We start from the raw sequence: 18,815 nt of genomic DNA on the forward strand, positions 1-18,815 counted from the left end.
TCAGCCCCCTTAAGTTAATACTTTGTAGCGCCACCTTTTGCTGCAATTACAGCTGTAAGTCGCTTGGGGTATGTCTCTATCAGTTTTGCACATCGAGAGACTGACATTTTTTCCCATTCTTCCTTGCAAAACAGCTCGTGCTCAGTGAGGTTGGATGGAGAGCATTTATGAACAGCAGTTTTCAGTTCTTTACACAGATTCTCGATTGGATTCAGGTCTGGACTTCTAACACCTGGATATATTTATTTTTGAACCATTCCATTGTAGATTTTGCTTTATGTTTTGGATCATTGTCTTGTTGGAAAACAAATCTCCGTCCCAGTCTCAGGTCTTTTGCAGACTCCATCAGGTTTTCTTCCAGAATGGTCCTGTATTTGGCTCCATCCATCTTCCCATCAAATTTAACCATCTTCCCTGTCCCTGCTGAAGAAAAGCAGGCCCAAACCATGATGCTGCCACCACCATGTTTGACAGTGGGGATGGTGTGTTCAGCTGTGTTGCTTTTACGCCAAACATAACGTTTTGCATTGTTGCCAAAGAGTTAAATTTTGGTTTCATCTGACCAGAGCACCTTCTTCCACATGTTTGGTGCGTCTCCCAGGTGGCTTGTGGCAAACTTTAAACGACACTTTTTATGGATATCTTTAAGAAATGGCTTTCTTCTTGCCACTCTTCCATAAAGGCCAGATTTGTGCAATATACGACTGATTGTTGTCCTATGGACAGAGTCTCCCACCTCAGCTGTAGATCTCTGCAGTTCATCCAGAGTGATCATGGGCTGCATCTCTGATCAGTCTTCTCCTTGTATGAGCTGAAAGTTTAGAGGGACGGCCAGGTCTTGGTAGATTTGCAGTGGTCTGATACTCCTTCCATTTCAATATTATCGCTTGCACAATGCTCCTTGGGATGTTTAAAGCTTGGGAAATATTTTTGTATCCAAATCCGGCTTTAAACTTCTTCACAACAGTATCTCGGACCTGCCTGGTGTGTTCCTTGTTCTTCATGATGCGCTCTGCGCTTTTAACGGACCTCTGAGACTATCACAGTGCAGGTGCATTTATACGGAGACTTGATTACACACAGGTGGATTGTATTTATCATCATTAGTCATTTAGGTCAACATTGGATCATTCAGAGATCCTCACTGAACTTCTGGAGAGAGTTTGCTGCACTGAAAGTAAAGGGGCTGAATAATTTTGCACGCCCAATTTTTCAGTTTTTGATTTGTTAAAAAAGTTTGAAATATCCAATAAATGTCGTTCCACTTCATGATTGTGTCACACTTGTTGTTGATTCTTCACAAAAATACAGTTTTATATCTTTATGTTTGAAGCCTGAAATGTGGCAAAAGGTCGCAAAGTTCAAGGGGGCCGAATACTTTCGCAAGGCACTGTAGTTCCTTCGGAAAGTATTCAGACCCATAGACTTATGAAACATGACAGCCTTGTTCTAAAATGGATGAAATAAATACATCTCAGTAATCTGGGGTGGCAGGTAGCCTCGTGGTTAGAGCGTTGGACTATTAACCGAACACAAACACCTCGGATTATGTCAAATATGGTCTAAACTACAACATATGTGAAAATAAATAAATCAGTCTCCACACGTTTTTAGATAATTGATGTAAAGGTTCAAAATGGACACATTTTTGGACGAATTGTTTTATGAAGAAATTCTAAAATACTTTGACAACCCTGTTTGTAAGTTTTTAAAACATATTCAACTCAGCCGTTTATCTCTTCCAGCAATGAATACATGAATGTCTCATGGTAGGGGTATGCAAAATGGGTCAACTTTGAGCACCTCTATCTACTAAATATGTTAGCAAAATGTTACTTTCTGACCACTTCCACCACGGGCAAATATCTCTGGAAAATTCCGTTCAAATCAAAAGGAGTGCAGTCAAAAAGTGATTGACATCAATCTACCCTATAGAATGGCAGCGTATTACTTGAAATGTGCCTATTATTTTGCATAACTAACCCCCTTTAGAGTCACATTTCGAACGGCAAATCATAGTATGTACATTTGGTAGTGAATAACATGGAGTTATAAAAGTGCACGTAGGTTTATAATTAATGTGATATGATTGTGCTTTACCTCCAACATAGCAAGCAGCTTCATATTTGACCAGTTCAGAATAAAAGCATGGAGAGGAGCCACTTCAATCTGCAGTGTCCTGCCAACCTGTGTGATCTACTGTGAAAAAAACGAATATGCCCGTCCCTCCGCCGGCATCCCGACAAGGTTGGATTGAACCGCCGCGACGGGAAAGGTGAGGCTGACATTTCAACAAGAGCCATGGCTTGTCGGAGAAATACTTCATCCCAATTTGCATATCAGAGCTGACAGGGAGCTCGGCTCAGATTATTGGCACAGCAGCAAGCAGTCTGCTGCAAGGGGCAGTTAACTGATCCAGTCGCAGATTTATGTGAAAAATGTCCATATAAGCAGCATGTATTGGGCTTGGACACATCTCCAATTTTAGGGTTCAATCCCCGGTCGTGTTCGTGGAACTAGGGGGCCGTGGAAAACTAAGAGGGAAAAGAAGATGTGACCGGATATATAGGAAAGTTGACATTTCAATCACTACAGATTTAGAACCACTGTCAGGATTCATAAAAAAATGTCCAGCGAAAGAGAACATTCATCCCCCCCCCCCTCCTCCCACCCGCTCACAGACTAATTCACGACAGGTAAAATATGTGCTTTCCATTTATATCCTCACACACTGCTGAGAACAAATCATAGCCCAGCCTTTTTTTTTTTTTTTTCGCAAACACTTGGTAACTGATTCGCAGGTCTGAGGCAAACAGCGTTGTGGTCTAATTCTTTTTCAGAGCTTTCTGGGAAAAAGGTTACTCTATAGATAAATGTACTATCTCCACCATCCTCTGCGGTACTCCACCACTGCACACTGAAGACAAAAGAGTGTGCTTCAAATAGTTTTCTGTGAAGAGGGATAAACATCAACAGAGAGAAAATAAACTTCAGTCCTTTTTATCGATTACTAGGCTCCAATCATTGAGGTATTTCCAGTGGGTGGTGGTCCATACCGGGTCTATTTATCCATCATGTCACAGCTGCCCATCTTAGAAATTAGAGGTTGCACAGAGAGAGAGAGAGAACGAGAGAAAAAGAGAGAGCGAGAAAGAGAGAGCGAGAGAGCGAGAGAAGGAGAAAAGGAGAGAGAGAGAGAGAGAGAGAGGGTTGTAATTATAGGGACCTGTCAACAACAGGTTAATCCCGGTAAACACAATCATCTACCCAACACTTTCCTCACTGCAACCAGTCTATAGCAGAGTGGATAACCGACCAGCAGATTTAAGTGGTCCCAGTCTCAGCACTCAAAGCTTGGCTTGAGGTCCGTACTGCTAATATGTTTGTGCTATCGATGAAGGTCATTGATTGGGGAATGGGGATACATTTTTATGATGGGAAATTATAATACACACCATAATACATACACATGCACACAAACACATATATATACACACATGTATTCATTATCTTTAGCTGGTTAAACGTTTGTGGTTAGCATGTTTCAGTAATGATTAACATGGTTAAATAGCTGTTCATCTCTGCTCGATTTGGCTTTTGGTATATTTGGCATTTTTATACATAATCTGTATTTCTACTGAAGAAAGCAATACTTAATCAACACACTACTGTAAATAAATGGACACTACCTGTCATAAAAACGGCACCATGGACACTACTGTAAATAAATGGACACTACCTGTCATAAAACTCTCCGTAAATCAATGGTGAGAAATGCTCAGTCTGAAGCCATTCGGCTATGGGTTTCACAGCCCTATATCACCTTAAAACGGGTTTATTTACAACCTATGGGGTATAAGATGTTGAGAATAGTGGCAAAGGAGAGTCTGAAATTAATTAAATACCCTAACCCTAAACTATGTTCAATGTCAGCAGCAATTTCCAGTCAGAAATGCTCAGTCTGAAGCCATTCGGCTACACGTTTCACAGCCCTATAATAATGATACAAGTTATGTCACCTTGAAAAGGGTTTATTTACAACCACTGGGGTATAACATGTAGGGAAAAGTGGTATAGGAAAGTCTGACATATAACCCCTAACTTGAGATCTGTCTTCGCCAATGAGAACCAAGAGGGGCCTAGCTTCGTACTTCATGACTGGGAAAGGCCTCGATTCTAGGCCGTAGAAAATCCTGCATCCATGTCATTAGATCTGAACAGGACGGCTCAACAGTGATTCATATGGTTGGATTGCATCCCAAAAAAGGACAGTTGTGTTTTGCTGCGTAACACACTTACATTATTTGTCTTCCCATATGATGTGAATCATTGTCAGGTTACTGGAAATATATACTTCAGTAACAAAAGAACACCATGGCTGCAATAACACTCTAAAACAGGTGGTTTGTAAATGTGTAGAACGTGTTTGTTTTGGGTCCCCACTGGTAAATGAACAGATGGTCACAGAGGATTTTCTTCTGAATAACTGGTCAGGGCATAGCACTTTCCATTCAGCTTCAGGCAACTTTGACGTGAGGCTTGATCCCACCTGTGAAGACCACTTCTATCCATCACGCCCATTGTTGCTTATCCATTGTTCACTAGATATATCTACTTCATTACACTCGACACAAATGTTGAAAAAAACAGAACACTTCCGACCACTAGATCACATAATCGTGACCTGGACACGATTCCCAACGGGGCCACCAATGTAGCGGAAGAAAGTGAAGGCTGCAACAGGGACTCTAACCAGGGTTTACACGTGGCAAAGTGAGCTCCAACAGCCGTTGTTGTCATGCTAGCCTAGTAGTCCTCTGGGCAGAGGCAGTAGGCCTACAATGTTGGCACATGCCTTGTTACAATAACCTAAGTATATAACATGATTGTCACGACCATAAATAATCATCATGAAACGGCCTTGGAAGTGCCATAAGTGCAAGCCAACGTGATTCATTATTTTGCATGGACCTGTTTAACTGCATTGACATGGCTTAATTGATCATAGTCCAGACTCGTTATTGTTGCAAATACCATGCAGTTGCACCAGGGGAATTTAAACCCCAAAATATTTTTTTTGCAGGTCTTCCGTTTCCCGTAATGAAAATGTATCCCCAATCAAAGACATTCATCGATACCACCAAAAAAAAAAAATACCGCTTTTTACTCCAATCTGGCACCCCTCATAAAATCCAACATAGCACCAGTATCCCAAAGTATTAAGCGAAAAAAACAAGCATAGAAAACAGCATTAGCATTAATACAAATTTGTAAAAACACAAGGCTACTATTACTATTATAAGTATTTCTATGACAACCTGGTTGATTAACAATATCGAGTTGTTAAAACGTTTGTTTTTGTATATAAATAAATGTGGGACATAAAAAAAGTGTAGAACACCATTGCCCAAAATGCATTGCTCCAATAACTTTCAACAGATTGTCCCCCCAAAAATTATTTTTCTATTAACTTATTATGGCTGGGGGCAGTATTGAGTAGCTTGGATGAATAAGGTGCCCAGAGGTGCCCAGAGTAAACTGCCTGCTACTCAGTCCCAGAAGCTAAGATATGCATATTATTCATATATTTGGATAGAAAACACTCGGAAGTTTCTAAAACGGTTTGAATGATGTATATGAGTATAGCAGAACTCATATGGCAGGCAAAAACCTGAGACAGAATCCAACCAGGAAGTGGTAAATCTGAGGTTTGTAGTTTTTCAACTCTTGGCCTATCGAATACACAGTGAGATATTCCTGAGCAAGCTCTGTACTGGTGGTGCCCCGATCCCGCAGCTGAATCAACTTTAGGAGATGGTCCTGGCGCTTGCTGGACTTTCTTGGGTGCCCTGAAGCCTTCTTCACAACAATTGAACCGCTCTCCTTGAAGTTCTTCACGATCCGATAAATGGTTGATTTAGGTGCAATCTTACTGGAAAAAATATCCTTGCCTGTGAAGCCCTTTTTGTGCAAAGCAATGACGATGGCACGTGTTTCCTTGCAGGTAACCGTGATTGACAGGGGAAGAACAATGATTCCAAGCACCACCCTCCTTTTGAAGCTTCCAGTCTGTTATTCAAACTCAATCAGCATGACAGAGTGATCTCCAGCCTTGTCCTCATCAACACTCACACCTGTGTTAACGAGTGAATCACTAACATGATGTCAGCTGGTCCTTTTGTGGCAGGGCTAAAATGCAGTGGAAATGTTTTTTGGGGATTCAGTTCAATTGCATGGCAAAGAGGGACTTTGAAATTAATTCATCTGATCACTCTTCTCAATATTCTGGAGTATATGCAAATTGCCATCATACAAACTGAGGCAGCAGAATTTGTGAAAAATAATATTTGTGTCATTCTCAAAACTTTTGGCCACGACTGTACACAGGTAGCTTGGTGACGTCTGGGCAATTTACACACACGCATACACTCAACACACAGGAATCTGAAGCAGGGGAGCTGGGAGGCTGGGATTGCATGCAAACGACTCCCTTATTCACGTCACGGCAAAATTGGCTCCACTCTTCATTGTCTTTGAACGATACAATATTGTCACAATAGTTACTGTGATTTAAATGCAATTTGATGTTCCAAACATTCACTACCGGTCAAAAGTTTTAGAACACCTACTCATTCAAGGTTTTTATTTTATTTTCTACATTGTAGAATAATAGTGAAGACATCAAAACTATTAAATAACATATGGAATCATGTAGCAACCAAAAAAATGGTTAAACAAATCAAAATTGATTTTAAATTTGAGATTCTTCAAAGTAAATCAAATCAAATTTATTTATATAGCCCTTTGTACATCAGCTGATATCGCAAAGTGCTGTACAGAAACCCAGCCTAAAAACCCAAACAGCAAGCAATGCCACCCTTTGTCTTGATGACAGCTTTGCACACTCTTGGCAGTACCTGCCCAAGTCCAGGACATTCAGAGACGTGTCCTGAAACCACTCCTGAGCTGTATTGGTTGTGTGCTTAGGGTCGTTGTCCTGTTGGAAGGTGAACAGTCGCACCAGTCTGAGGTCTTGAGTGCTCTGGAGCAGGTTTTCATCAAGGATCTCTCTGTACTTTGCTCCATTCATATTTCCCTCGATCCTGACTAGTCTCCCGGTCCCTGCTACTGAAAAACATCTCCACAGCATGATGCTGCCACCACCATGCTTCACTGTAGGGATGGTGCCAGGTTTCCTCCAGACATGATGCTTGCCATTCAGGCTAAAGAGTTCCATCTTGGTTTCATCAGACCAGAGAATCTTGATTCTCAATTTCTGAGAGTCCTTTGTGTGCATTTTGGCAAACTCCAAGCGGGCTGTCATGTGCCTTTTACTGAGGAGTGGCTTCCGTCTGGCCACTCTACCATAAAGGCCTGATTGGTGGAGTGCTACAGAGATGGTTGTCCTTCCGGAAGGTTCTCCCATCTCCACAGAGGAACTCTTGAGCTCTGTCAGAGTGACCATCGGGTTCTTGGTCACCTCCCTGACCAAGACCCTTCTCCCCCAATTGCTGAGTTTGGCCAGGCGACCAGCTCTAGGAAGAGTCTTGGTGGTTCCAAACTACTTCCAATTAAGAATGATGGAGGTCACTGTGTTCTTGGGGACCTTGAATGCTGCAGAAATGTTTTGGTAATCTTCCCCAGATTTGAGCCTCGACACAATCCTGTCTTGGAGCTCTACAGACAATTCCTTCGACCTCATGGCTTGGTTTTTGCTCTGACATGCACTGTCAACTGTGGGACCTTATATAGACAGGCATGTGCCTTTCCAAATCATGTCCAATCAATTGAATTTACCACAGGTGTACTCCAATCAAGTTGTAGAAACAACTCAAGGATGATCAATGGAAACAGGATGCACATGTGAATGTATTCCGTTTTACAACTGTCCTCTCACTGTCAACTGCGTTTCTTTTCAGCAAACTTAACATGTGTAAATATTTGTATGAACATAAGATTCAACAACTGAGACATAAACTGAACAGGTTCTACAGACATGTGACAAACAGAAATGGAATAATGTGTCCCTGAACAAAGGGGAGGTCAAGATCAAAAGCTGATGTGTCCACCACACCATTGAGATTGCCTGCAATGAGAACAAGCTCAGTCCGATGATGCTGTGACACACCGTCCCAGACCATGACGGACCCTCCACCTCCAAATCGATCTTGCTTCAGAGTACAGGCCTCGGTGTAACGCTCATTCTTTTGACGATAAACACGAATCCGACCATCACCCTTGGTGAGAAAAAAAAAAGACTCGTCAGTGAAGAGCACTTTTTTGCCAGTCCTGTCTGGCCCAGCAAGGGTGGGTTTGTGCCCATAGGCAACGTTGTTACCGGTGAGGAACTGCCTTACAACAGGCCTACAATCCCTCAGTATAGCCTCTCTCAGCCTATTGCTGACAGTCTGAGCACTGATGGAGGGATTGTGCGTTCCTGATGTAACTTGGGCAGTTGTTGCCATCCTGTACCTGTCCCGCAGGTGTGATGTTCGGATATACCGATCCTGTGCAGGTGTTGTTACACATGGTCTGCCACTGCGAGGACGATCAGCTGTCTGTCCTGTCTCCCTGTAGTGCTGTCTTAGGCGTCTCACAGTACGGACATTGCAATTTATTGCCCTGGCCACATCTGCAGTCCTAATGCCTCCTTGCAGCATGCCTAAGGCACGTTCACGCAGATGAGCAGAGACCCTGGGCATCTTTCTTTTGGTGTTTTTCAGAGTCAGTAGAAAGGCCTCTTTAGTGTCCTAAGTTTTCATAACTATGACCATAATTGCCTACCGTCTGTAAGCTGTTAGTGCCTTAATGACCGTTCCACAGGTGCAAGTTCACTAATTGTTTATGGTTCATTGAACAAGCATGGGGAACAGTGTTTAAACACTTTACAATGAAGATCTGTGAAGTTATTTGGATTTTTACAAATTATCTTTGAAAGACAGGGTCCTGAAAAAGGGACGTGTCTTTTTTTGCTGAGTTTATAAATTAGCAAAAAAAATCTAAAACCTATTTTCTCTTTTTCATTATGGGGTATTGTGTGTAGATTGGTGATGGTACATTTTTTAAAATCAATTTTAGAATAAGGCTGTAACGTAACAAAATGTGGTACAAGGAAAGGGGTCTGAATACTTTTCGAAAGCAATGTATTTAGTTTGCTCTAACTTCCTCATAATTCCTTGTATTGCTGCAGGCCCGGTGCCTTTTTAATGAGCCCAGCCATATTCATCAACATATTTGCATGGGATGCTGAGTCCATTAGTTAGTCTGTTAGATTTCCACTGCATATTATTACCGGCAGGGATTTGCCTGCCAGAGGCCCACCATCACCACACCACTCCAGCTACGGCTACAGATAGATGTGTCGATGAGCTGCCAGACTGCATAAGGAATCTCCTCGGTGTGTGTGTGTGTGTGTGTGCGTGCGTGCGTGCGTGCATGTAAGCCTGTGACAGTTCTCAAGCCAACATGAATTGCATCAACACCAGGGTAAAAAGAATAACCTGGCCATTTTGGGTCTTTAATGTAAGCAAGCCTTTGAAAGGAAACACGAGGCATTTCCCAATGCCAGGTCAAATAGGGTGATATTGCTGTGTTGGAGCTTTGTAGCTGTGTTGTTATATACAGAATGCGTAGAGCCATGTTACTGGGTGGCTGCTTACATATCCAGGCCTCATTAATGTTGCAACAGCAGAGTTACCCCCCCAGGCGTGGTGAGAATCTTCCGGCTCCTTCTATCGATCTGAGATGATCCTGCTAACTAAGTCAATGAGGCTCACAGTGGGGAGGGGTTAAGTCATGTCACATGCCCTCCATACACACACAGGCACTGTACGTATGCATGGATGTGCGCACACACACGTATGCCATCACACACGCACACACACAAACACACACATTCTGATATTGTATCATCAAGTCATTTCACTCCTACCTACATGTACAAATTACCTCAACCAACCACACTGACTCGGTACCGGTACCCCTGTATAGAGCCTCGTTATTGTTATTTTATTGGGTTACTTTTTATTATTATTTTTTACTTTATTTGGTAAATATTTTCTTCACTCTTCTTGAACCGCACTGTTGGATAAGGGCTTGTAAGTAAGCATTTCAAGGTAAGGTCTACACTTGTTGTATTTGGCACGTGTGACAAGTTTGATTTGATTTGATCAAGCTGAGCCAGGAAGGCCAAACACTGCTGGCCCTGACCGCGAACGCCTCACCTGTGGTCACACTTCCCTGCTGTGCTCATCACAGAGGTCCACCACAAATAGCGATGGCCACAGCACAGCATCAAACCACAAAGATGGAGGACACACAAACAAATGAATCTGGATCATGGGAAACAACAGCTGTGGTGTTTAGTTAGATAAGTAGATGGATGAGTTATGCAGTTAGGCTAGTTATCCATAGTCTCCTTTCGCATCCTACTGTAGAATACTAGGCAATACTAGAATACTGTGGAATACTAGCCTAACGGGTACAGGGCCAGTATTTATAAAGCATCTCAGAGCAGGAGTGTTGATTGAGGGCACTCAAACTCTACTCTGGACCTCGAAGCGAGATCCACCGCGTTTTCTCATTGTTCCCCTCTTCCTGGGACACCTGCAATTAATAGAACAGAAAACCAGCAGGTTCCGGACCACGTAGGGTAGGCGTGTCAAACTCAGACGTGAGGGAGCAGGACTCACGCCTGACATCACCCAACCACAGATGGACAGGGCAGAGGGAGGGAGGGAGGAGCAATGTCACCCCCGACAAATATCCCCACCCGAGGGCAGGCCAGCCGACACCAGAGGCTTGCACTCGTTCAAGTGGGCCTAGTCGATAGGGTGACGTTACGGAGTAATGCACTAATGAAGGCATCCAGGGGTAGAATGGAGAGTTGGACAAAGCACAGTGTACTATAGAGACAGTGTATAAGAGACAGTCAGGAATCTGGCTACATTCCCTGTATAGAAGCCCATGGAGGTGTTAAAGAATTCACTGTGCATCCAGAATGGCACTTTTGACCATAGCCCTATACACTGAGTGTACCAAACATTAGGAGCACCTGCTCTTTCCATGACATAGACTGGACCAGGTGAATCCAGTTGAAACTATGATTCCTTATTGATGTCACCTGTTAAATCCAGTTCAATCAATGTAGATGAAGATGAGGAGACAGGTTTAAGAAGCATTTTTAAACATTGAGACATAGATTGTGTATGTCTGCCATTCAGAGGGTGAATGGGCAAGACAAAAGATTTAAGTGCCTTTGAACAGGGTATGGTAGTAGGTGCCAGGTGTACCCGTTTGAGTGTGTCAAGAACTGCAACGCTGCTGGGGTTTTCAAGCGCATCAGGTTCCCCATGTGTATCAAGAATAATCCACCACCCGAAAGGACATCCAGCCTACTTGACACAACTGTGGGAAGCATTGGAGTCAACATGAGCCAGCATCCCTGTCGAACGCCTTCGAGACCTTGTAGAGTCCATGCTATGAAAAAAATGGAGGCTTTTCTGAGGGCAAAATGGGGTGGAACTCAATACTAGGAAGGTGTTCCTAATGTTTTTTACACTTAGTGTAAAGGTAATAGATGGCCATTTGGGACCCAATCTGTGCTAATTCAGGACACTGGCAGAACTGCTGGTGTCATGGTGGGTCCTTGGAAGGAGGCAACAAAGAAAGCTGCTGCACTAATCAATCTTGGACTAGAGGCTTTCTCACTCAGATAATGTAGCCATCTAAGTGATGAAATAACCTTTAAAAACTCGCCGTTTTCTGCCAGATTAAGTCTGTGCGCTCACTACCTTACATTAATTCAAGGAGAATTTGAACCCTCAACAACAAAATTACACACGCAAGGAACATCGATCCAAATCACCTCTGCCTTTGCCTAAGTGGGAAGAAGTTGTGAGTTGTGTCTGAGGGGCTCATAAATTCTCTTCCCTTAAAGGTTTTGTATAAGAATCTAGGAAAGGAAAATAATATGTTAATTTTCCCCAGACTCCAAAGAGAGATCTACCTAGGTGGCTGTTAGCACAGTGGTTGTAATGTAAATGTTGTTATGTGTATACACATACTTATTCCCCCCCCCCCCGCATCTGTGCAAGTGTCCAAGGGTCATGAAAAATGTCTGTTTCGCATCTGCACACCCAAGCAGCTTTCACTCTCGGTGTGTATGCATGAGGACCGAATAGGAGAGCGGGAATTGTGATGAGGAAGTAGTGCGGTAGAAGAGTAGAAGATGGAGATCAGGACCACAGAGCTGTAACGGTTCAGCCCAAGTTAAGAGAAGAAGATGCAGGAGAGGAAGAGGAAGGAGAAAGAGGAGAGACCGATGAACCACCGAGAGAGGAAGATAAAGGACAAGAGAGAGAGAGAGAGAGAGCGCGCGAGAGAGACAGAGAGACTACAGAGAAGGAGTAGGTGGTGTTTTGTTTTTTCCAGAGAAGAGCAAGAAATAGAAATCATCGCCAACATGTACAGAACAGTGAATAATACGAGGGGGGGGGCGGGGGACTGCTTATCAAGAGGGTTAAATTGACAGAGAAGACGGTCAATCACTCACTTACTGTACAAAGCCAGTGACGGCCGTACAAGCTTAGCGTAATAAACTGTGTTGACTGACACAGCCGGGTAGCCATTCACAGGATGTCAAGGCCATTAGCGACAGGGCAACCGTCTTTTAAAGTGGCACAGGCATATTTCACTTTTACTGGACACATCTAACGCGTGCCGCAGAAATACAGCCTGTCCCTCTTTGTTCCCTCCATTCCCTTCCTCGTACCTCCATCCACCCTCTCCGTCTAATGAATCTGTCTGAGCATGCTTGTCTAAGGCTCGCCACACTTCAATCAGTAGCATGCTGGAGCGCATTGCAGCAGAACTCCCAGGTAAATGCAGGAGCACCCAGGGGAGAACGAGACCCAGCCTAAACAAACCTGTCATATGCAAATGAGATCTGCCAACACGGGAGAAGACGCATTATAGGAGACTACAGTACAGACTGACTGGCCAATATCTGTACAGCCCACAGGCATGGAGGACGGAAGGAGGATTCCCCAGACTCATCATAATTACGACCCTCTGGATTGGACTAGTGCTACATAATGGATTGCTTTTGAATATGTTGGGTTGGGTGTGAGAAGTGTCGCCGTACTGAAATGCTTATTGTTATGGCTATTGTTGTCATACTTCCACGTTTTTGTTGCGGTTATTGTCTGTTATAGCAGGTTTCTGTTATGTTTAGGGATGAGCACGCTTATTTGAATACTTGAATATCCGAACGGACGTTAGCATTCGAATACTTAGAGTATTTATTTTTGTGGAAAATAAATCATAGGCCTATTTAAATGAAAAGGCTTTGTCTCAATTAAATACAATGGCCTGTGTGACATTTCTACACACAAGGATATACCATGACATTTGAAATTCTTAATTTAATAAAAACAAACTTTTGAATGTACTTTTTACTTGCGTGTGCTCCAAAAAAAGACCTACCGAATAGCCTACACAGGTTTCACGCATGTAGCTTGTTGTTGTTGGCACTATAGCCTGAGGCTCCATGTGTAGCAATGTGAAGTGGGATATCTTAAATCAATGCAAACTGGAATTAAAATCACGGAATTAACTTAGCCAAACGAGAAGGAGTAGGCTACAACGAGCAACCAACAAGTACAGTAGGTTTAATCTGAATAGAGTTGTTCTAGGCAAGGACGGAGAGCGCAGGAAAATAGACGTAGCTAGCCTAGCCTAGCTACTCAGCTGGCTAGCCAACGTCTGGCTGTCTTAGCTTGCTTCTTTACTTCTATTTGATGCAGTAAAAAAGCAGGCGCTGCCAGGTGGATGATAGATAATCTATGGCATTTACAAGTTTGTCTAACTAGACCGAGTCTCTTTCTCCCATTGTCCAATGTCCCAGTGTCCAAGTTTAAACAACGTACCAAATAAACACGTTTTTTGGACTATCCGGATAAAATGTCATAAATATTATTTGAATCGTGAACTTATTACTAATGCCCATCCCTAGATATGTTTATTGTTTTGGATCAATACGTAGCTAGAGTTTTATAAAATAAATACATATATATCGTGTTTTAACAGAGATAGCGGAAACTAATGGTGCCATTCGTGTGAGTACAGAGCGAGCGTTGATGGGAATGTCATAGTGATTCTTCTACCCTCACGTATACAGTATATTCACACTGTGGACCGTATATCTCACGACACTAAGAGTGCAGACGACACGCAGGGCGTGGAAAGCCACAGGCAAATGTAATGTTTATGCATCTTCATTCATCGTTAGAGGTTGTTTGGCCATGCTTGAGAGGTAATGGACGTGCCAACAAAACACAGTGAAATAGATGACTTTATCCTCCGGGCTCACACAGGGATTTCCTACAGAAACCATTTACAGTACTTATAGGGAAGTAAATAGAGCTGACTGGCATGGCTAAGGGAAATGGAGAGTATGCTGTTTCAAATGGCACCCTATTCCCTACATAGTACACAACTTTAGACCAGGTCCCGTATGACTCTGGTCAAAGTAGTACACTACATAGGGAATAGGGTGCAGCTTGTGACAGATCCCAAACCCTCCATGACACTGAACTCCTCTCTAAAACTACAACCCTCCTTGTTCATCTTCAGGCACTGTATGATGACACTGTATAACATTTACCGTTTTTCTGCTCTGTCCCCTTGTAGTGCCTGAGCAATGCCTTTCACAGTACAGTACAGTACATTGGCACTCAACGCCTCTCTAGAACACAATCCTCCCTGTCCTTCATTACATACATATCTATGCAATACCTTCATCCCTCCTCTGAGATGAAAAAGAGAGAGAGAGAGAGCATAGTGTCAGGTTTGTAGCGTGGTTTGAATATCTTCAGTGCTACAAAGCAGGTTGCAGATTCGAAAGGCTTACACGTGATTACAGTCCCTTGGATCACTGTGAGACAGACTAGAGAACAGAACTCATCCGTCATCCAGTCACACTAGAGGGGATCATATACGCATCCTATAGAATTATGGCTCCGGAGGTGTTGGAAACACAAACACCGGTAAACACACACACACACACACACACACACACCCGTACACACACCCATACACACACAATGCGTACAACGCTCTCACGATAAGAATTTCACTGTTTTACACCTTTTGTATCCTGTGCATGTGGCAAATAAACATTGAAACCTATATGCACACACACAAGCCCACACACACACGCACAAATGTGTGCTACACACACACACACACACACACACACATCTACAGGGGGGGAAAAAGAGAATGACATAAGGAATAATGGATAAACAGATGTGGAGAGGTACACAGTAGTACACATAGAACACCAGGCATTTTAACATCTGTAATGACAATCTACAGCCATGTGGTAGTAATAAACAACTTCTGGCTTTCACGTCATGCTACATAAACCCTACAGACTAATGAGCAGGGGAGCGAGGAGATGATGGATGTACATGCACTGTGGTGTCTGCATGACAGCAGTGACGCAGATTTAGTGGGAATAGGAAAGCAGTTGGTGAAGATAATTAAGAAAACAGACGGGTAAAGGAGCTTTTTGATTAAATCATAAACATATGGGTGGAGTGAGTCCACCTGGACATCAAACAAACCCCGTGATGATGGACGATCCCTGTGATCTCTGTCTCTCTCTCCCCTCGCTTACCTTTTGAGAAAAGGTCAAATGTAATTGAGGTGGTAAGGAGAGGAAATGTGAAGCAAATATGCACTTCCTGTATATGAAAGTACACTACTTCTCCACTAGCACATCATCGGGCAAATTAAGTTTACAGAGGAGGAATCCCCCCCAAAAAACATGTGTAAAGTGGTTAAAAATCATTTAGCTAGTTGTGCTGAAAATGTTAAAGATAAAAGATGAAGTAGTGTCTACATGCTTTTCTCTGAGAAAACCACAGCTGACTCAACGGGGGTGGGGCGGAATTCGGGCAAAGGATACTCAGATGATCCATTTAAGTATCCTCTGTCTAAGGAGGCAATTGACAAGAAGAGCAAACTCCTCCCTTCAACTATTAACACATTTTATACTCTCCTACGCATGGCGACCACTTATCGGTTTCCGGGTGACAGAGGAGATGACAGTTTGCTCGATTGAGAATCTCCCTGTGTCACTCTCAGTCGCTCACTCTTCCCCCCATCGCGCTCTCCTCCTCTCTTTCCCCTGATTGTTCGTCCACAGCGTAGCTACGCTAACAGCCGGCTAATGAGACAGTGAGGGAGAACAACGGGTGATGTTGTTGAGTACAGTCAAGGCACCAGGCTGGCTAAGAACCAGACCAAGGAGAGGCTGTGAATCAGTGGCCCAAACAGACAAGACAAAGTCACCGGGGCCCATCCCTTCACCTTTAATATGGCTGCGATTCCCGTACAGGGATCAACATCAGGGGAAATTTCAGAGTGACAACTAAAAATACAACTTCGTAACATTAAACATTCTTGAAAATGCAAGTGTCTTACACCCTTAAAAAGATTAGAATCTTGGTAATCAAACTACGTTTTCCAATTTAAAATAGCTATTACAGAGAAAAAATACCATGCTTTTGTTTGAGAAGAGCAATCAACAACAGAAACATTTTCCGCCATGACAGTTTTTACACATTCACATCTGAAGGTAAAATTATGACTTACATTCTGATATCTTGCTCTTATTTCTCTTCCTGAGGGTCCCAGTGATCAAATGTTTTCTTTGATAAAATCCATTTTTATAGCCTAAATCGAAACATTTTATAAACCAATTGTGCCGCAAATTCCATCTCTATCAATTTTTTACGGAGCATTCGACATGATTACACACCGTAAACAATCGTTTATCTAGTCATGGTTGGTTTCAGTGCATTCCTCTGGATGTTTGCAACACAGCCAAACGTCAGTGTTTTTTTTGCGGGGAGTATTGACCGAAGTGAACTGATTTGAAGACAACGAGCACCAATAATTTTAGCGAAGCTTCATTGATTGACTATATTTCTGCCCAATGACTACTGATCTTCTTGAAATCTAGCTGGTCAATGATAGTCAATGAGCTGAGGTAAAACGCCAGTATGTAATGGTTTTGGGTTGGACCACAATTCCTTGTTTGTAATCGCACGCGCAAGGAACTCCATTCTCGCCTTGACGATCAGAGGAGTTGCTGTAAGGCTTTTTACGCGCAGCTGTATTTCGGAAAGTTGTAGTTTCAACGATTTCATTGAAGATATCATGGCGAATAAATCAGGAAAAGCGAAGTCAAAGTCTAAAGTGAAAGTGAAAAAGTGAAAGTGAAAAAGTGAAAGTGAGAGATTTTTTGATTGAGGAATCTTGGAGTGTTATGATTCAAACGAACTGAGGGGCTGTTTCTGCAAGGACAGGACGTACTTCTGGACGGGTAAGTGCTAATGCCGTTTTACGAAATATAAATATATATATATAAAAAATAAATAAAAAATGTTGCAATGAAATGTGTGGTTTGTTTGTGTGTGTGTTTGTTGGTTTGTTTGGGTGTGTGTGTGTATATATATATTTTTTTATTTTTTTCCCATGTCAGATTATATCTTCCATTTTTTTATTCAAATGGAATGGAATAGAACAGCAAACACACACATGGCCACTGCGCCTGCTACTCCTCTCCATTTCCATATGAAATAGCCATTGGGTGCTGTTCAGGAGAGGGCAGGCCCACAACAATTGCCGAAGTTGAATGGAACAGCACTTCACCTTAGTGACTGTTCCCTCTGCTCTATACAATACATATCGGTTTATTTTATGTGATGATAAAAGGCTCATACAATACAAATATTTTTTTTATGTTTTCTTTCACAGTGATAGCGACTCCGACTGGGAGCCCCAAGCTGCCCGCTCTACCTCTGCCCCCAGTGGTGTTCATATGCCACAGTTCATTACTGCAGGCATGACTGTACCTCAGGGCCAAAAGGGCACAGCATGGAGGCGTCGTTGTGTTCTGTGTCGCATGAAATGCACCACTTGTTCAGTTTACATCTGCTTTACATCAGAAAGAGACTGCTATGGGACATGGCACAGGCAGCAAAATAGGACTTCCAAAGGGTGTACTGTTTTTTTTAAATATTTATTTTCTAATATTTTTTAAACATTTTTGTGTGTGTGTGTGTGTGTGTGTGTGTTAGAATTGCTTTTTGATGTGTTGTATATAGTTATTTGCACTGCTGTATATAGTTATAGGTCATTTCACCAATTTGGCCACTTGGGTACATTTGGGCAACTTGTGTGGGACACCTGGGTGACTTCATGCTAAATGTCATGTAGCTCACCCATTCCTGAAGTTATCAGTCTGAAACTTTGCACACCTACAGTTGCCCTCTTGTGTTATCCATCAAAATTAGCTCCAGCATCCTATCTGTGTGGCTATTCTAATACATGTGAAAGATGATACTACAACAATAAAAAAACAGAAAACGTATGCTCTTTCTCTTTTCTTCCACTAGATCTACTGTGTTATATTCTCCTACATTCAATTAACATTTCCACAAACTTCAGAATGTTTCTAATAAAATGATACCAAGAATATGCATATCCGTGCCTCTGGGGCTGAGCTACAGGCAGTTAGATTAGGGTATGTCTTCAGGTGGAAATTGAGAACAAAGGGATGCAGCCATAACAGGTTAAGATAACCCAATTACGCCCATATAAGTTTACCTCACATAGTCTCACAGGGACCCAACATTGGAGCGAGGAACAACATTTGTTTTTGTCTCCAACAGGGACAATTAGTTCCGCTTGTTGGCTTGAGATGGAGAGATGGTTTCCGGTGAGATAGAGAGAGGGGAGAG

The 18,815-nt window shown here is 42.7% G+C and overlaps 1 protein-coding gene across 3 annotated transcripts in view; it reads right to left on the reverse strand.

Moving 5' to 3' along the window:
- The window catches only part of LOC110499015 (glutamate receptor ionotropic, delta-1-like), a 428,806-nt gene that overhangs the window by 379,061 nt on the left and 30,930 nt on the right, over nt 1–18,815 (reverse strand). The window contains exon 1 of one of the 3 annotated variants that reach the window (XM_090212430.1): nt 16,663–16,895. The exons of the other annotated variants lie outside the window; for them this stretch is intronic. The gene's annotated coding sequence lies outside the window, so the exon portion shown is untranslated. Of the gene's footprint in view, nt 1–16,662; nt 16,896–18,815 lie in introns of those variants that run through there. 3 annotated transcript variants of the gene reach the window in all.

This window comes from Oncorhynchus mykiss, chromosome 20 (genome assembly GCF_057628025.1).
Source record: "Oncorhynchus mykiss isolate SJ-2025 chromosome 20, ASM5762802v1, whole genome shotgun sequence".
NCBI classification, from domain to species: Eukaryota; Metazoa; Chordata; class Actinopteri; order Salmoniformes; family Salmonidae; genus Oncorhynchus; species Oncorhynchus mykiss.